Source organism: Macaca thibetana, chromosome 2 (genome assembly GCF_024542745.1).
Source record: "Macaca thibetana thibetana isolate TM-01 chromosome 2, ASM2454274v1, whole genome shotgun sequence".
Taxonomy (NCBI): Eukaryota; Metazoa; Chordata; class Mammalia; order Primates; family Cercopithecidae; genus Macaca; species Macaca thibetana.
Genome location: NC_065579.1, coordinates 164,353,030 through 164,369,608, shown reverse-complemented (window position 1 = coordinate 164,369,608; position 16,579 = coordinate 164,353,030).

Sequence of the window (16,579 nt, the reverse complement as noted above, 5' to 3'; positions counted from 1 at the left end):
ACCTAATTTTTTTTTTGTCAGAATCTTTTTCCTGCAGAGCAATCAGAGTGATTATTTTAGAAAGAGGCAAGAAGACTAGTGAAGAGGATACTATAGTACTACAGTTAAGAAGTGCTGGGGTTTGGATGAAGATAATGACAGTGGGAATGGGGAGACAAAAACAGAATTTTATATTTACTGTAGATATAGAAATTAGGAAACTTAATGTATAGGATGACAGAAAGAAAGGGAGAAATAAGAAATGACACACAGGTTTTTAACTTGAGCAACTGTATGATTTGTTTTGTAACTTAGTCAGTGAGCTCAAAGTAAAAATGGATGAATAAATAAATAAATAAAATTATTAAAGAAAATGTTAATAAACTTATGAAAGTTTCTCTATACCTAAGAATTAGGGTATATGAAAAATGCCTTCACATCACAGAGCCCCACTCAATATTATTTTTCTTAAACTCTACCAAGATGAAGCCAAAGCACCTTGCTTCTTCTTTCCTACTTCTGGATGAGTTACCTCAACCCCCACATCCACACTACCCTCTGAGACATACACCAAGAACTTAGCAATGTCCTTATCCCTTTCCTTCATTTATTAATTCCAATATCCTAGCATTTATTCTCCAAGTAGTCACAACTAGTTCTGATAGCCCTGAAGGTAGATATGCTGAGACATTTTCTAGGACATTTATTTCACAAGATACTACCTGAAAAAGTTACTTTAAAATGTATGAGAACTGTCTCCCAAAATCAAAACAGCAACACATTTTTGGTTCTATGAGCACACACAGAGGTACAATGCTGTTAATCCCTTCCATCTCTCATGCTGAGTGCCCCATATATACTGAAGTGTATTGGTTTCAGATGAAAGGAAAAGCTGTGTGCTGATGACCTGTGGTCTGTAAATAGAATACAAAGGCTTAGTCTTTCCTTGCAGAGAACTTGTAGGAGAAGTGTTGTGGAAAAGCAGTGCGAGATAACGTGAATTATGACTTTGGAGACACCAAAAAAAAGTGTCACAATGCCTTTCTCTAAGTACATGTGTATTTGGCTATCTTTAACTCCTATGATCTTTTAGCCTAGCTATTCTATCTATTTGTGCATATTTGATATTAAAGATTGTTTTCTCAATTATGCTAACAGTTCTTAAAGTTGAACCCATATAGACAACCATATGATGTATAATTAACTAATGATAATTTACTGCACAGGATGATTTAATTGCTCTTTGATTAGGACATAGATAAATCAGCCACGGAATTCTCAGAGATTGGAATCAATGACTTAATTTAAACAAAAACAATATATACTACCTTATACTTATGGTTTCTGCTATATATGTGACCTTCCTAACTGTCTTTTACAATTTGATGGATTGCTTTATGCTTATTATTTCCGGAAGGAATAAGAAGATCCTGGCAGATTTCTGCCTCAGAGGGAAGGAGCCTATCTAGGGATTTCCCACACAGAATGAGCCATGATTTATTCCTGAGTTACTTTTGGTCTATGGAACTTCAAAAAAAAGTTTCAGAAGCCTGAAACCTGGTTCTAGATCTACTAGAGATTCATCATGGCTAACAATTATATTTCCCAACTTTAGAATTTAAAACTACAACTATCATAGAATATTATTTAATAAGTTATCATTAATAATTTTTATTCTAAGTGACAGATATGAGACACATGTCTTACCTGAAGCATATTTACATGGGGACTAAGGATTGTTAGACTGTTAGAAAATACACGTAAAAGGAGAACACCACAAAGATACTCCCTGAGAAGAGCAACCCCAAGACATATAATCCTCAGATTCACCAAGGTTGAGATGAAGGAAAAAATGTTAAGGGCAGCAGAGTGAAAGGTCGAGTTACCCACAAAGGGAAGCCCATCAGACTAACAGCGGATCTCTCGGCAGAAACCCTACAAGTCAGAAGAGAATGGGGGCCAATATTTAACATTCTTACAGAAAAGAATTTCAACCTAGAACTTTATATCCAGGCAAACTAAGCTTCATAAGCTAAAGAGAAATAAAATCCTTTACAGACAAGGAAATGCTGAGAGATTTTGTCACCACAAGGCCTGCCCTACAAGAGCTCCTGAAGGAAGCATTAAACATGGAAAGGAACAACTGGTACCCGCCACTGCAGAAACATACCAAATTGTAAAGACCATCGACACTATGAAGAAACTGCATCAGCTAATGGACAAAATAACCAGCTAGCATCATAATGACAGGATTAAATTTACATATAACAATATTAACGTTAAATGTAAATGGGCTAAATGCCCCAATTAACGACACAGACTGGCAAATTGGAGAGTCAAGACCCACTGGTGTGCTGTATTCACGAGACCCATCTCATATGCAAAGACACACATAGGCTGAAAATAAAGGGATGGAGGAATATTCATTAAGCAAATGGAAAGTAAAAAAAAGCAGGGGTTTCAATCCTAGTCTCTGATAAAACAGACTTTAAACCGACAAAGATCCAAAGAGACAAAGAAGGCCATTACATAATGGTAAAGGGATCAATGCAACAAAAAGCTAACTATCCTAAATATATATGCACCCAATACAGGAGCACCCAGATTCATAAAGCAAATCCCTAGAGAACTACAAAGAGACTTAGACTCCCACACAGTAACAGTGGGAGACTTTAACACCCCACTGTCAATGTTAGACAGATCAATAAGACAGAAAATTAACAAGGATAACCAGGACTTGAATTCAGCTCCAGACCAAGCAGACCTAATAAACATCTACAGAACTCTCCACCCCAAATCAACAGAATATACATTCTTCTCAGCACTACATCGCACTTATTCTAAAATTGACCACATTATTGGAAATAAAACACTCCTCAGCAAATGCAAAAGAACGGAAATCATAAGCAACAAACTCTCAGACCACAGTGCAATCAAATTAGAACTCAGGATTAAGAAACTCACTCAAAACCACACAACTACATGGAAACTGAACAACCTGCTCCTGAATGACCACTGGGTAAATAACAAAATGAAAGCAGAAATAAATATGTTCTTTGAAACTAATGAGAACAAAGACACAGCATACCAGGATCTCTGGGACACATTTAAAACAGTGTGCAAAGGGAAATTTATAACACTAAATGACCACAAGAGAAAGCAGGAAAGATCTAAAATCGTCACCCTAACATCACAATTAAAAGAACTAGAGAAGCAAGAGCAAACAAATTGAAAAGCTAGCAGAAGACAAGAAATAACTAAGAGCAGAACTGAAGGAGACAGAGAAACGAAAAACCTTTCAAACAATCAATGAATCCAGGAGCTGGTTTTTTGAAAAGATCAACAAAATAGATAGACCACCAGCCAGACTAATAAGGAAGAAAAGAGAGAAGAATCAAACAGATGCAATAAAAAATGATAAAGGTGATATCACCACCAATCCCACAGAAACACAAATTACCATCAGAGAATACTATAAACACCTCTACACAAATAAACTAGAAAATCTAGAAGAAATGGATAAATTCCTGGACACATACACCCTCCCAAGACTAAACCAAAAGGAAGTCAAATCCCTGAATAGACATTAACAAGTTCTGAAATTGAGGCAATAATTAATAGCCTACCAACCAAAAAAAGTCCAGGACCAGATGGATTCATAGCCGAATTCTACCAGAGGTTACAAAGAGGAGCTGGTACCATTCCTTCTGAAACTATTCCAATCAATAGAAAAAGAGGGAATCCTCCCTCACTCATTTTATGATGCCAGCATCATCCTGATACCAAAACCTCACAGAGGCACAACAAAAAAAGAAAATTTCAGGCCAATATCCCTGATGAACATTGATGTGAAAATCCTCAATAAAATACTGGTGAACTGAATCCAGCAGCACATCAAAAAGCTTATCCACCACAATCAAGTCAGCTTCATTTCTGGGATGCAAGGCTGGTTCAACATGTGCAAATCAATAAACATCATCCATCCCATAAACAGAACCAATGACAAAAACCACAAGATTAACTCAATAGATGTAGAAAAGGCCTTTGAAAAAATTCAAAAGCCCTTTATGCTAAAAATTCTCAATAAACAAGGCATTGATGGAACATATCTGAAAATAATAATTGCTATTTATGACAAACCCACGGCACGGCCAGAATGGGCAAAAGCTGGAAGCATTCCCTTTGAAAACTAGCACAAGACAAGGATGCCCTCTCTCACCACTCCTATTCAACATAGTATTGGAAATTCTGGCCAGGGCAAAAAGGCAAGGGAAAGAAATAAAGTCTATTCAATTAGGAAGAGAGGAAGTTAAAATGGTCTCTGTTTGCAGATGACATGACTGTATATTTAGAAAACCCCATTGTCTCAGTCCAAAATCTCCGTAAGCTGATAAGCAACTTCAGCAAAGTCTCAGGATATAAAATCAATGTGCAAAAATCACAAGCATTCCTATACACCAATAACCGACAGAGAGCCAAATCATGAGTGAACTCCCATTCACAATCAATACAAAGAGAATAAAATACCTAGGAATACAACTTACAAGGGACGTGAAGGACCTCTTCCAGGAGAACTAAAAACCACTGCTCAAAGATATAAGAGAGGACACAAACAACTGGAAAAACATTCCATGCTCATGGATAGGAAAAATCAATATTGTGAAAATGGCCATACTGCCCAAAGTAATTTATAGATTCAGTGCTATCCCAATCAAGCTACCATTGACTTTCTTCAGAGAATTGGAAAACACTACTTTACATTTCATATGGAACCAAAAAATATCCCACATAGCCAAGACAATCCTAGGCAAAAAGAACAAAGCTGGAGGCACCACTCTACCTGAAACTTTAAACTATACCACAAGGCTACCATAACAAACACAGCATGATACTGGTACCAAAACAGATATATAATGGAACAGAATAGAGGCCTCAGATATAATGCCACACATCTACAGCCATCTGATCTTTGACAAACCTGACACAAATGAGCAATGGGGAAAGGATTCCCAATTTAATAAATTTTGTTGGGAAAAGTGGCTAGCCACATGCAGAAAGCTGAAACTGGATCCCTTTCTTACACTTTACACAAAAAAATTCAAGATGGATTAAAGACTTAAACATAAGACCTAAAACCATAAAAACCCTAGAAGAAAACCTAGGCAATACCTTTCAGGAAATAGGCACAGGCAAAGACTTCATGACTAAAACAGCCAAAGCAATGGCAACAAAAGCCAAAATAGACAAATGAGATCTGATTAAATTAAAGAGCTTCTGCACAGCAAAAGAAACTACCATCAGAGTGAACAGGCAACTTACAGAATGGGAGAAAATGTTTGCAATCTATCAATCTGACAAAGGGCTAATATCCAGAATCTACAAACAATATAAACAAATTTACAAGAAAAAAACAACCTCATCAAAAAGTGGGCAAAGGATATGAACAGACACTTCCAAAAGAAGAAATTTATGCAGCCAACAAACATATGGATAAAAAGCTCATTATCACTGGTCATTAAAGAAATGCAAATCAAAACCACAATGAGATACCATATCATGCCAGTTAGAATGGCGATCATTAAGAAGTCAGGAAACAACAGATGCTAGGGAAGATGTGGAGAAGTAGGAACGCTTTTACACTGTTGATGGGAGTGTAAATTAGTTCAACCATTGTGGAAGACAGTGTGGAAATTTCTCAAGGATCTAGAACTAGAAATACCGTTTGACTCAGCAATCCCATTACTGGGTATATACCCAAAGAATTACAAATCATTCTACTGTAAAGACACATGCACATGTATGTTTATTGTGGCACTGTTCACAATAGCAAAGACTCGGATCCAACCCAAATGCTCATTAATGATATACTGAATAAAGAAAGTATGGCACATATACACCATAGAATACTATGCAACCATAAAGAAGGATGAGGTCATGTCCTTTGCAGGGATATAGATGACGCTGGAAACCATTATTCTCAGAAAACTAACACAAGAACAGAAAACCAAACACCACATCTTCTCACTCATAAGTGGGAGCTGAACAATGAGAACACAGGACACAGGGAGGAGACCACCACACACCAGGGCTTGTCGGGGGCTGGGGGGCTAGGGGAGGGATAGCATTAGGAGAAATACCTAATGTAGATGACAGGTTGATGGGTGCAGCAAACCACCATAGCACGTGTATACCTATGTAACAAACCTGCACGTTCTGCACATGTACCCCAGAACTTAAAGTATAATAAAAACAAAAAAAGAATATAAAAAAGAATATACACTGTAAGAGAAAAGAAAAAATATGACCCATTGTAGAATCTTAGTTTTTAGTGTGGCAATGGTCACTCAGATTAGTTGCCAAGCCCAAATATCTATGAGCTTATGTTTTATCCTTAAATGTTTGAAGAAAAGTTTTGCTAAAAGAAACCTTCAATGGCAATATTAAGGCATGAGTGACACTGTTTGGGTATCGATTTGGAAAAGTAAAATAATAAAATGAAGAGGAACATTTCTTTGTCACAGGTCAAACACACCTGATTTTCATCACTTGGAGGGTTTCAAAAGTGCATCACTCTCTGACACCTGGAGGTTCCAAGCCTCAATTATCTGGTAGCAGTAATGCCTGGAAGAGGAGGTCCCAGGAGGGCTAAACAGGAACACCTGCAGGGGAGGCCCTGTTGGGAACGGAAATACCCAGTCAAGTGGATTATGACCAGATTCTTTCTAGTGGTAATGATAGGAGAGTGATGAAGTGAGATGAAGGAACTTTGACAAATATGTGACCTGGGTTTCATTCTCCTCCCCCCTCCCCTCCTCGCTCCTCTCCCCCTATCTCTCTTCCTCCCCTCCCCTTTCTTCTCCCCTCTCTCCCCCTCTTCCCCCTACCCCCTCCCCCCCCTCTCTCTCCTTCTCCTCCTCTTACTCCCCCCCCTCCCCCCTCCTCTCCCCCCCCTTCCCCCCCTTCCCTCCTCTCCCTACCCCCCCCCTCCTCTACTCTCTCTCCTCCACTCTCTTCTGCCTACTTTCTCTCCCTCTCCTCCCTTCCTATTTCCGCCTACCTATTCTATTTTATCCACTTATTACATACACTTACACTTGTACATGTATGAATATACATATACAAGTACATGTAACTTGGATGAATTATCTTTTCACAATTCAATTTTTTCAATCCATGAAATGGCAACTATACTGTATACTCCATATATTTGTTATATAAGTTGCACAATGAATATTTAAAAATAAACAAAGATAATGCCTTGACAGTTGAAAGAGTGAAAAAGAAAGCAGTTCTCCTCTCTCCTTCCTTTCTTCTCTGTATAACTTAGTACCAGCGACAAGATAAATTTAAAAAATGAACAAGAGAACAAGCTTTACATGAAAAAAAATGGGAAGAGAGATGATGAAGAAATGAAAATGAACACACATTATGCTTTCCGTAAGTAAATTCAGGGGACAAAGGAGTTAGAGAAGAGGTTCGTTGTTTGTGGAGAAAAACAATTTAAGAAAAAATTGCTAAATGTAGAAGGGCAATAAAATAATTATTATGAGAAATTGCAAAGTACTAAAAAAATTTTGCTTATTATTTTGCTAAGGACATTTAGAAACAATGCATAGGATATTGTCAAGGGAGTTGTATTAAGTCATTTGACAATTATGTTTTCTTCTCTTTTTTGAGTAAGTCCTCCCTTACTCTAACATGCATAAGATATTCACCAAAGTTAGACACTGCATCAGACACTGTCTGTAAAAGAAAAAAAATCAGAAGTTTATCTAAAAAAATAAAAGAATAAATGAATATTTATGGTAATTGAAGCCAATCCAAGAAATGATAAATTAGGTATTCAACAAGATTTATAGTGATGAGTTCTAATCCATATTTTAGAACCCACGAAGAAATATGCACACACAGACACACATTTACACACACAATTCCTGGTGTATCCCAGAGTCATGAATTGATGTAGCACATTGAAATAATGACAAATTTATCCAAATGGTAGAAACAGACATTAACATTTACATGAAATTCTTATAATTTCTTCAAATTACAGATTAGGTTAATTCAGACACTCTATTTCTCCTCGATTGTGGCTTAGCCAGAAAAGTATCAGTATAGATGTTTAAAAACACATTTTTGAAAGGTCATTGATGATTCATAAGTAAATGTAAGTGTTTTTCTCCTTTTGACTCATCTCATGTGGTGTAAAATTTCTTTTAATCTTTACCTGAAACTCAATTTTTAAATATATTACATATTTGAACTTTTAAAAAATACCAGTAGTGTAAAATTAAAGATAAGTAATGGGCCAGTATAAGTCAAATTCTACTTTCCTTTTTATTAATAATTATACATTGAATACTTAATTATATTTTATGTTCAATCATACACATCTATATGCAATGATTAAGCTAAAAAGTTGGTTAAAAATGAATAGTGATGCAATTAGAGTACTTCCCATTAGAGCAGTCATCTAAGAATATGCAAATATATGGAGGTATGATAATAGAGTGGGATTTAAAGATAAATTTTACTTGATTTAGGTGATGAAGGTGCATATTAGGTGCATATTATTTCTCTCCTTTGACCCAATTGTTAGCTGAACATGGAATACAATAGTGTTTTGCAGTGAGTATTTGGCCAGAGACAATAATCTTTCTTTAAAAATCTTAAAGAAAATTAGAAATTAGAAAAAGAAAGAACATACAAGCAGTCATCTTTCAGTTGTGCTCTTAGCACAAAGGCTTTTTGAAACTCAGAAAATATATTTATTTTTCTTAATTTGAGGATGAATATTTCCACTGTTACTTCAAAGTACCCAGTAACATGGAAGCTTTACAGAAACAAGGCAAAAACTAATTTTCATTTAATTTATTTCAGAGGAAACAGTGCTGTATTTGTTTCTGAAATGTATTTGAGTGTCTGTCTGTAGCCTCGCTTCCTGAGCAATGCTAAAATAGAATCATTTTCTGTTGGTGGCTGCAGTTACTTCTGGGGTCAGAAGAGTTAAATTCTATGCTGCTAATAGTGTAAATAAATGAAGCAGCACAGGGCCTATCTCAGGTTATAATGTTATTTTGGTACTTCTGCCAACTTGACCAACACTGGGAAAACAAAAAGAGAGAGAAGGACTTTTTTGAAGAGGCACGTCCTGTTGAGCAACAGTGCCTCCCCAATGTTGTTTTCTTGCCTTCTTTGTTCTGTTCACCTTGAGCAATTATTGCCAGACACCCCAGTGTTCACCCACTGTTGAAAGTTGCTACTGTTGAAAAGAATGCAGAGTCAGAAATTTTAGAGGGTTTCCTGATGTTTATGGCTGAATTCCAATATTGCTGTGGCTTCTCCATTGCTGTAGTAGTTCTTTATGAGGGTATTTCCTACCAGAACAGCAAATGCATTTAAGTCATTTAAGAAGATTTTAAAAGGGATTTTAACTGAAGTGGATGAGAAAAAAACGACATATCTAGCAATAAATTTAGTACGGAACTGGAGTGGGGATAAAAGTAAAACCAAAAACGTTGCTTTATACATTGAGATCAAATAGTTCTCTTTCTGTCAGGTGTGTCCTTGCTTTCCACCTTATTGAGAAAATTCAAGACATGGTATGCCCACTGCCACATCTACCTTCCTACCAGCATCTGTACCTACACACTCTGGCTTCCCTTCTGTTATCAAATGTATATATTATTCTGGATAAATTTTCCACTTAGATATTCTCTTATACTGAAGGATGTTGACCATGGATTTCTCTGTCTTGTTCAAGGATGTCACTCCAACAATTTTCCTCAATCTCTCCTATGTCAGTCTCTGCTTTTTCTTGGATTGTATCCATCACCATTCAAACATGCCCATATTTATCATGTCTTAAAAACAATTGTCTTGTTCTCAAGTCTGTTGTAACTATACCCTCATTTCATTGTTCAGCATTATAGTAAAACCCTCAAAAGTGATCAGTACTGTCACCAATTCCTTTCTTACAGACTCCCTTAAATTCACTATAATAAAGATAATATTCTCACCACTTCACTGAATATAACATAACCAAACACCTCCCTGTTACTAAATCCAATAGTTAATGCTCAGTCATAATCTTACTTAAATTTTTAGTAACACTCTTTTTCCCCATTAGTTCACACTCTCATGGTTTCCTATCACCAACTTTTTCTTCTTTTTTATTACCCTTTACTGTTCCCTTATCTTATTTCTAACGTTTAAACTTCAGAATGTCCCAGGACTCAGTCCTTGGCCTTTGTCATTTCTCAGTCTGCAGTTACTTATTCAGCCCCACATCTTTAAATAATGACCATGTGCTGATGATACCATGTCTTTTCATGGCTTGATAGCTCATTTCTTTTTAGTGCTGAATAATATCCCATTGTCTGGAAGTACTGTAGTTTATCCATTCATCTACTGAAAGACATCTTTTTGGCTTGCATATTTTGAAATCATGAATAAAACTGCTATGAACATCTGTGTGGAGTTTTTCATGGGGCTATAAATTTTCTTTTTTAAAAAATTTATTTATTATTATTATACTTTAAGTTGTAGGGTACATGTGCATAACGTGCAGGTTTGTTACATATGTATACTTGTGCCACTCGTCATTTACGTTATTTGAGTAAATACCAAGGAGGGCTATTGCTGGATCTTATGTTAAGAGTCTGTTTCATTTTCTTAAAAAATGCTGAAGAGTCTTCCAAATGTCTGTACCATTTAGTATTCACACCAGCAATTAATGCTATTTTTGTTGCTCCACATTTTTGCTAGAATTTGGTGTTATGGATTTTGTTCTGGGTTTTGACTTCTCTAATCGATATGTAGTGGTATCTTATTGTTGTTTTAATTTGCATTTCCCTGATGACAAAAGATATGAATCATCTTTACGTGTGCTTATTTTCCATCTGTATATCTTCCTTGCTGAACTGTTGCTTAAGGTGTTTGGACCATGTTTCAATCCTGTTGTCCATTTTCTTATGTTGAATTTTAAGAGTTCTTTTTATGTTTTGAATGAGTTCTTTATCAGATATGTCTTTTGCAGTGCAACCATTTTCTCCCAGTCTGCAGTTTTTTTTTTCATTCCCTTGTAAGTGTCTTTCATAGATCAAAAGTTTTTTTTTTAACTTTATTAAAGTTCAGTTTATGAAATTTTTCTTTCATAGACTATGCCTTTGGTGTTGTATCTAAAAAGTCATTGCCAAACCCAAGATCATTTAGATTTTCTCTTATGTTATTTTCTAGGAATGTTATAGTTTCACTAGCAGTATGTCTATTTTGAGTTAGCTTTTGTGTAAGATCTGTTTCTAGATTCATTTTTGTTGCAGGTGGATGTCCAGTTCTTCCAAGACCATTTGTTAAAAAGACTATTTTTGTTCCAGAGGTTCTGCTTCACTAGCTTTTGTTCCTATGTCAAAGATCAGTTGTCTTATTTACATGGTCTGTTTCTGGGCTCTCTATTCTGTTCCGTTGATCTATTTTTCTGTTCCTTCATTACTACACTGTTTCTATTATTGTAGCTTTATAGTAATCTTGAAGTTGGATAATTTCAGTCTTCAATTAAGCTTTTTTTTTCTCCAATATTATGTTGGATACTCTGGGCCTTTCCCTCTCTGTATAAAATTACAAATCAATTTGTTGAGGTCTACAAAATAACTTGCTGTGATTTTAATTGTATTGTATTGACTTCATAGAACAAATTAGGAAGAAATTACATCTTGAGAATATTGAATTTTCTCATACATGAATATGGAATATCTCTCCATTTATTTAGTAATTTCTTGGTTTTTAAAATCAGAGTTTTGTAATTTTTCTCATATAGAGCTTGTATATATTTTGTTAGATTCATACATAAGTACAACAATTTTGGGGGTGCTAATATAAATGGTATTGTGTTTTTAGTTTCAAATTTTACTTGTTAATTTCCGATATATAGGGAAGCAATTTAATTTTGTATATTAACCTTATATACTGCAACTGCTGTAATCATTTATTAGTTCCAAGAGGTTTTCTTGATGTTGCTGTTAATTCTTTTGGATTTTCTACATAGACAATTGTGTCAACTGTGAATAAAGACATTTACATGTTTTCCTTCCCATTCAGTGTAACTTTTATTTCCTTTTTTATTGTATTAGGTAGTAATATATTAGGTTCTTTCTGCTTTGAAGGGTTACTAATCATTAACTCAATTTATTTAATAGACTTAGACCTACTCAGATTGCGTATTTCTTCATGCATATTTGTGGCAGAGTTTGTCTTTCAAGGAATTGGTATATTTTATCAAAGTTATCAAGTTTGTGGACATACAGTTAGCTATAGTATTCCATCATTATCCTTTTAGTGACAACGAGACTTAAAGTGATATTTCTCTTTTATTTCTAATATTAGTAACTTATACCCACTCTCTTATTCTCAGTTAGCCTGGCTGGAAAGTTTTTGATTTTATTGATCTCTTCAAAGGATCAGATTTTGGTTTTCTTGATTTTGTGTTTTTAATTTCATTAATTTATGCTCTCTATTTTTTTCTGCCTCTTACTTTAAATTAAATTTGATCTTCTCTTAGTTTCATAAGATAAATGCTTTTATTACTGATTCCATATCTTTCTTTTTTTCTAATATATGCATTCAATTCTACAAGTTTCTCCGTAAGAAATGCTATTGCTGCATTCAACAAATTTTGGTAAGCTGTGTTTTCATTTTTATTTAGTTCAAAATATTTTCTTTTTAAAATTATTATTATACTTTTAAGTTCTGGGATACATGTGCAGAACATGCACACTTGTTACACAGGTATTCATGCGCCATGGTGGTTTGCTGCACCCATCAGCCCATCGTCTAGGTTTTAAGCCTTGCATGCATTAAATATTTGTCCTAATGTTATCCCTCCCCTTGCACCCCAACCCCTGACAGGCCACAGTGTGTGATGTTCCCCTCCCTGTGTCCTTGTATTCTTATTGTTCAACTCCCACTTATGAGTGAGAACTTATAAGGGACATAAAGGACCTCTTCAAGGAGAACTAAAAACCACTGCTGAAGGAAATAAGAGAGAACACAAACAAATGGGAAAACATTCCATGCTCATGGATAGGAAGAATCTATGTCATGGAAATGGCCATACTGCCCAAAGTAATCTAGTTCTAGTTGCAGGATCTCGGGCAAGTCTTTGACTCTTTCCTCTTTCGGTATACTCTTCTGTTAAATGAGATATTGAGTAATAAACCATTTACATTCTTTATAATATATATTCTTTCAAACAATACTATGGTTTGTATCTTATGCCTATTACACAAGATTAAGTTGTAAATGTTAGGATTATTGCTTCTGCCATTGTGCAAGGTTTATATTCTCTTTCTCTCTGGCTCCCTATTATCTTAAGTTGTGTTTGGATAAAAGTACTTGGTAGATAGAACAGAGAGAATCTGGAGGTGAGGGGGCTATGGCCATGAAGAAGAGCAAGGACCCATGATGGTTTATCAGATTACAAAATGGAGAACACTATTCAGGGGTGTTAATGATTCCCCGATTGTTTAATGAGCACAGGTTTAGATATAGCAATAGTCAACTGGAGTTTACACAGCCAAAATTTGTTTCTAAGTTGACATGGATTGCAGAGTTGTTTTTCTGTGACCCTTTCCCTATTTGATAAAATCCTGCAAACTTTTATAACTTCCCTCAAGACAGAATTGAGGTTTATAGATGTGTAAACTTGATTTTTAATACTGATTCCAAGTTAGTATGACGAGCAGTACAAATTAGAGATGGCTATTTAGAAATGACCAGAAAACTTGTATTATTACTTGTATGATACTTTAGCACTTAGATAGTTATCACATTATTATTTTACTTGAGTCTTGACTCTATTCTTCAGATGCATTCATTTCCTGATGGTGAAGAAATAAAAATGGTAGCTTTCTCTTCTCAGAACAGAAATTCACAATTGCCTTATAGGAAAGGTAATTGACCATGACCACATTCATGATCATATTGAATAGCAGCATACATTTTATTTAAAAAATAAACTACTTAGAAACTATCTATATTAAATAGATCTCTTTCACATAAAATTTGACTGATTAGGACCCAACCAGGACCAACATCAAAGAATGTGATTAAATTTCAAACCCGGAAATATCCCTGCTAACCATAGTCTTAAAACTCTAATTCTTTGTTCATTTCCAAAGGCACAATATATATGTCTTAACAGTCTTACTCAAAACCTGAGGAACATGTATAATTTTATTATGCACTTTGTCATGTATCCATTCCATTGTGTTGGAAACTGCTTCTGACACAAAAAATTTTTATATAAACAGAGAAGATTAGTTTAGTGTGTGTATATATCTATATCTATATAGATATATAGGCATCCTCGATTGCTGGTACGTATGTGCTGACTGCTAACCCTATCTTTGCAACAGAACACTTCTACCTTCATAATTTTATTGCCTGCTTCTGTATTGCCTGTCTTGTCATTTCTAAAAGATATAAAAATATTGACTATCTTGTTATTTAAGTCAACAAAGCACATTTACGTTATCTTTATAATTAGAAATTTCTGTCCTCTGTAAATGAGAGAGAGAGACTGAATATTCCAAACCTTTCAAAGTCAGATGTATTTATGTCATTTCTGAAGATAACTATTATTCCCCAAGCCTGTGGTGTTTTCATTGAAAGAGATTACTTTCCCTTGCACAGCTGAGTCCAAATGCTTTTCATTTGGAAATGAAATGGCCTGTTCATTTGAATGTTTTATTATGTCAGTGTCTTATAATTATGCTTTAATTAAATAATGGCACAAGATATATACCAAGTGAAGATATTAAGGAGACTCAATGTACAAATGAATTATAGGATGGTAGTGTGTCAAATGGTATCTAGAGAAGTGAATGCATAAGGAAATATTTCAGAAAAGTAAAGTTTTCTTTTTTTTCTTAATTCTGTTATTTTCTAAGATAAATGAATACAAGTTAAGATCTGGGAACACTAATTCAGTGCCTTTTAGTCCAAGGCTGCCAATTCTACCTGATAAACTTTTTTGTAAAGTCAAAATGATACTGCTTTCAGGTTTTTCTTCTGTTGTTTTTCATGAGCATCTGGGCTGCTACTGCTCAAAATTTTTACTGTGTTTATGTGGTGTGAGTCACTGAGGGTTCCCTTTCACTGAATATTCAACTTCTGTTTACTTCAGTCCTCCCTTGTTAGCTTTTCAATATTAATTAATTAATTAAAAATGAGAAATGCTTGTATTATTGTGTCCAATGTACTTTCTTATTCTGTTTCGGCAACATGTGAAAATTCTTTTAGATAGTCAGGAAGGAAGAAAATAGCTATCTTTTCAAATATATCAAACACAATGCCTATGAAGTATTTTAGCTTTTATTAAAAGGAAAGAAACTGAAGAGTATGCTCCACATTTCCGCAAACACTAAAGGTGTTGGAAGAGTTTCTACTTTTTTCAGTCCCCAAGCTGGGATAATCGCTTCTGTCACCTCAGCCACTGCCCCAGGACGGGAATGGTTTCTCCATCAATTGTGGGTCCAAGTACCTTGCTGCTTAGTCCCTTCACTGGATCCACTCTGGGTATCTGTGTGAACACCTTCAGAATCAAGAAATATCAGGATTTCTGAGACCGTAATATTTCTACGACATAGTATATAGCTCTTTACTCTGTTGTACTTTTTGACACTTAAACATTTTTTGAGAATTTACCCCAGCCATCTAGTTATAGATTTTCCTGCAAGAATGACCTTGATCAAAAAATAAAAAAGCAGTAAATGTTGGCATGGATGTGGTGATCAGGTAATACTTCTACACTGCTGGTGGGAATGTAAACTAACACAACCACTATGGAAAACAGTGTGGAGATTCCTTAAATAACTGAAAGTAGAACTACCATTTGATCCAGCAGTCCCACTATTGGGTATCTACCCAGAGGAAAAGAAGTCATTATATGAAGAAGATACTTGCACACACATAATCATAGCAGCACAACTTGCAGTTGCAGAAATATGGAACCAGCCCAAATGCCCATCAATCAATGAGTGGATATCAAGAAACTGTGAGAGAGATATATATATATAGAGAGAGAGAGAGGAGAGAGACATATATATCACAGTTTATACATATATACACACAAGCATATATATCACAGTTTATATATATATATCATATATATGAGAGATATATCTCTTTCTCATATATATATATATGTATATATATAAAACACTTGGGAGATAGTACAGAAATATGTCAGCTCCCTGTTCTCCAGGTGGTATAATTGCAAGGGTTACTTTTTTCACAAAATCTATACTAGTTCCTGTTGCTGCTTGAACTAAAAAGCATACTAAGTAGCTAGGAAAAAAAAAAAAAAAGCACACACTGATTATCTTACAATTCTGGAATTCGGAAGTCCAAAACAGGTCTTACTGAACTCACTTACTTACATGAAGTAAATACCTTAAAGTAAGCGTCATAGTTTTTAACTATGAAAATTTGAAGAAGCTATTTAGTCTTTCTTCATTTTATTTCCCTATCATTACAAAAATATCTACAATGCTTGCAACATAGGTTCTGACTCAGTTCGGATTTTTCTAGTTGTAATATTTAT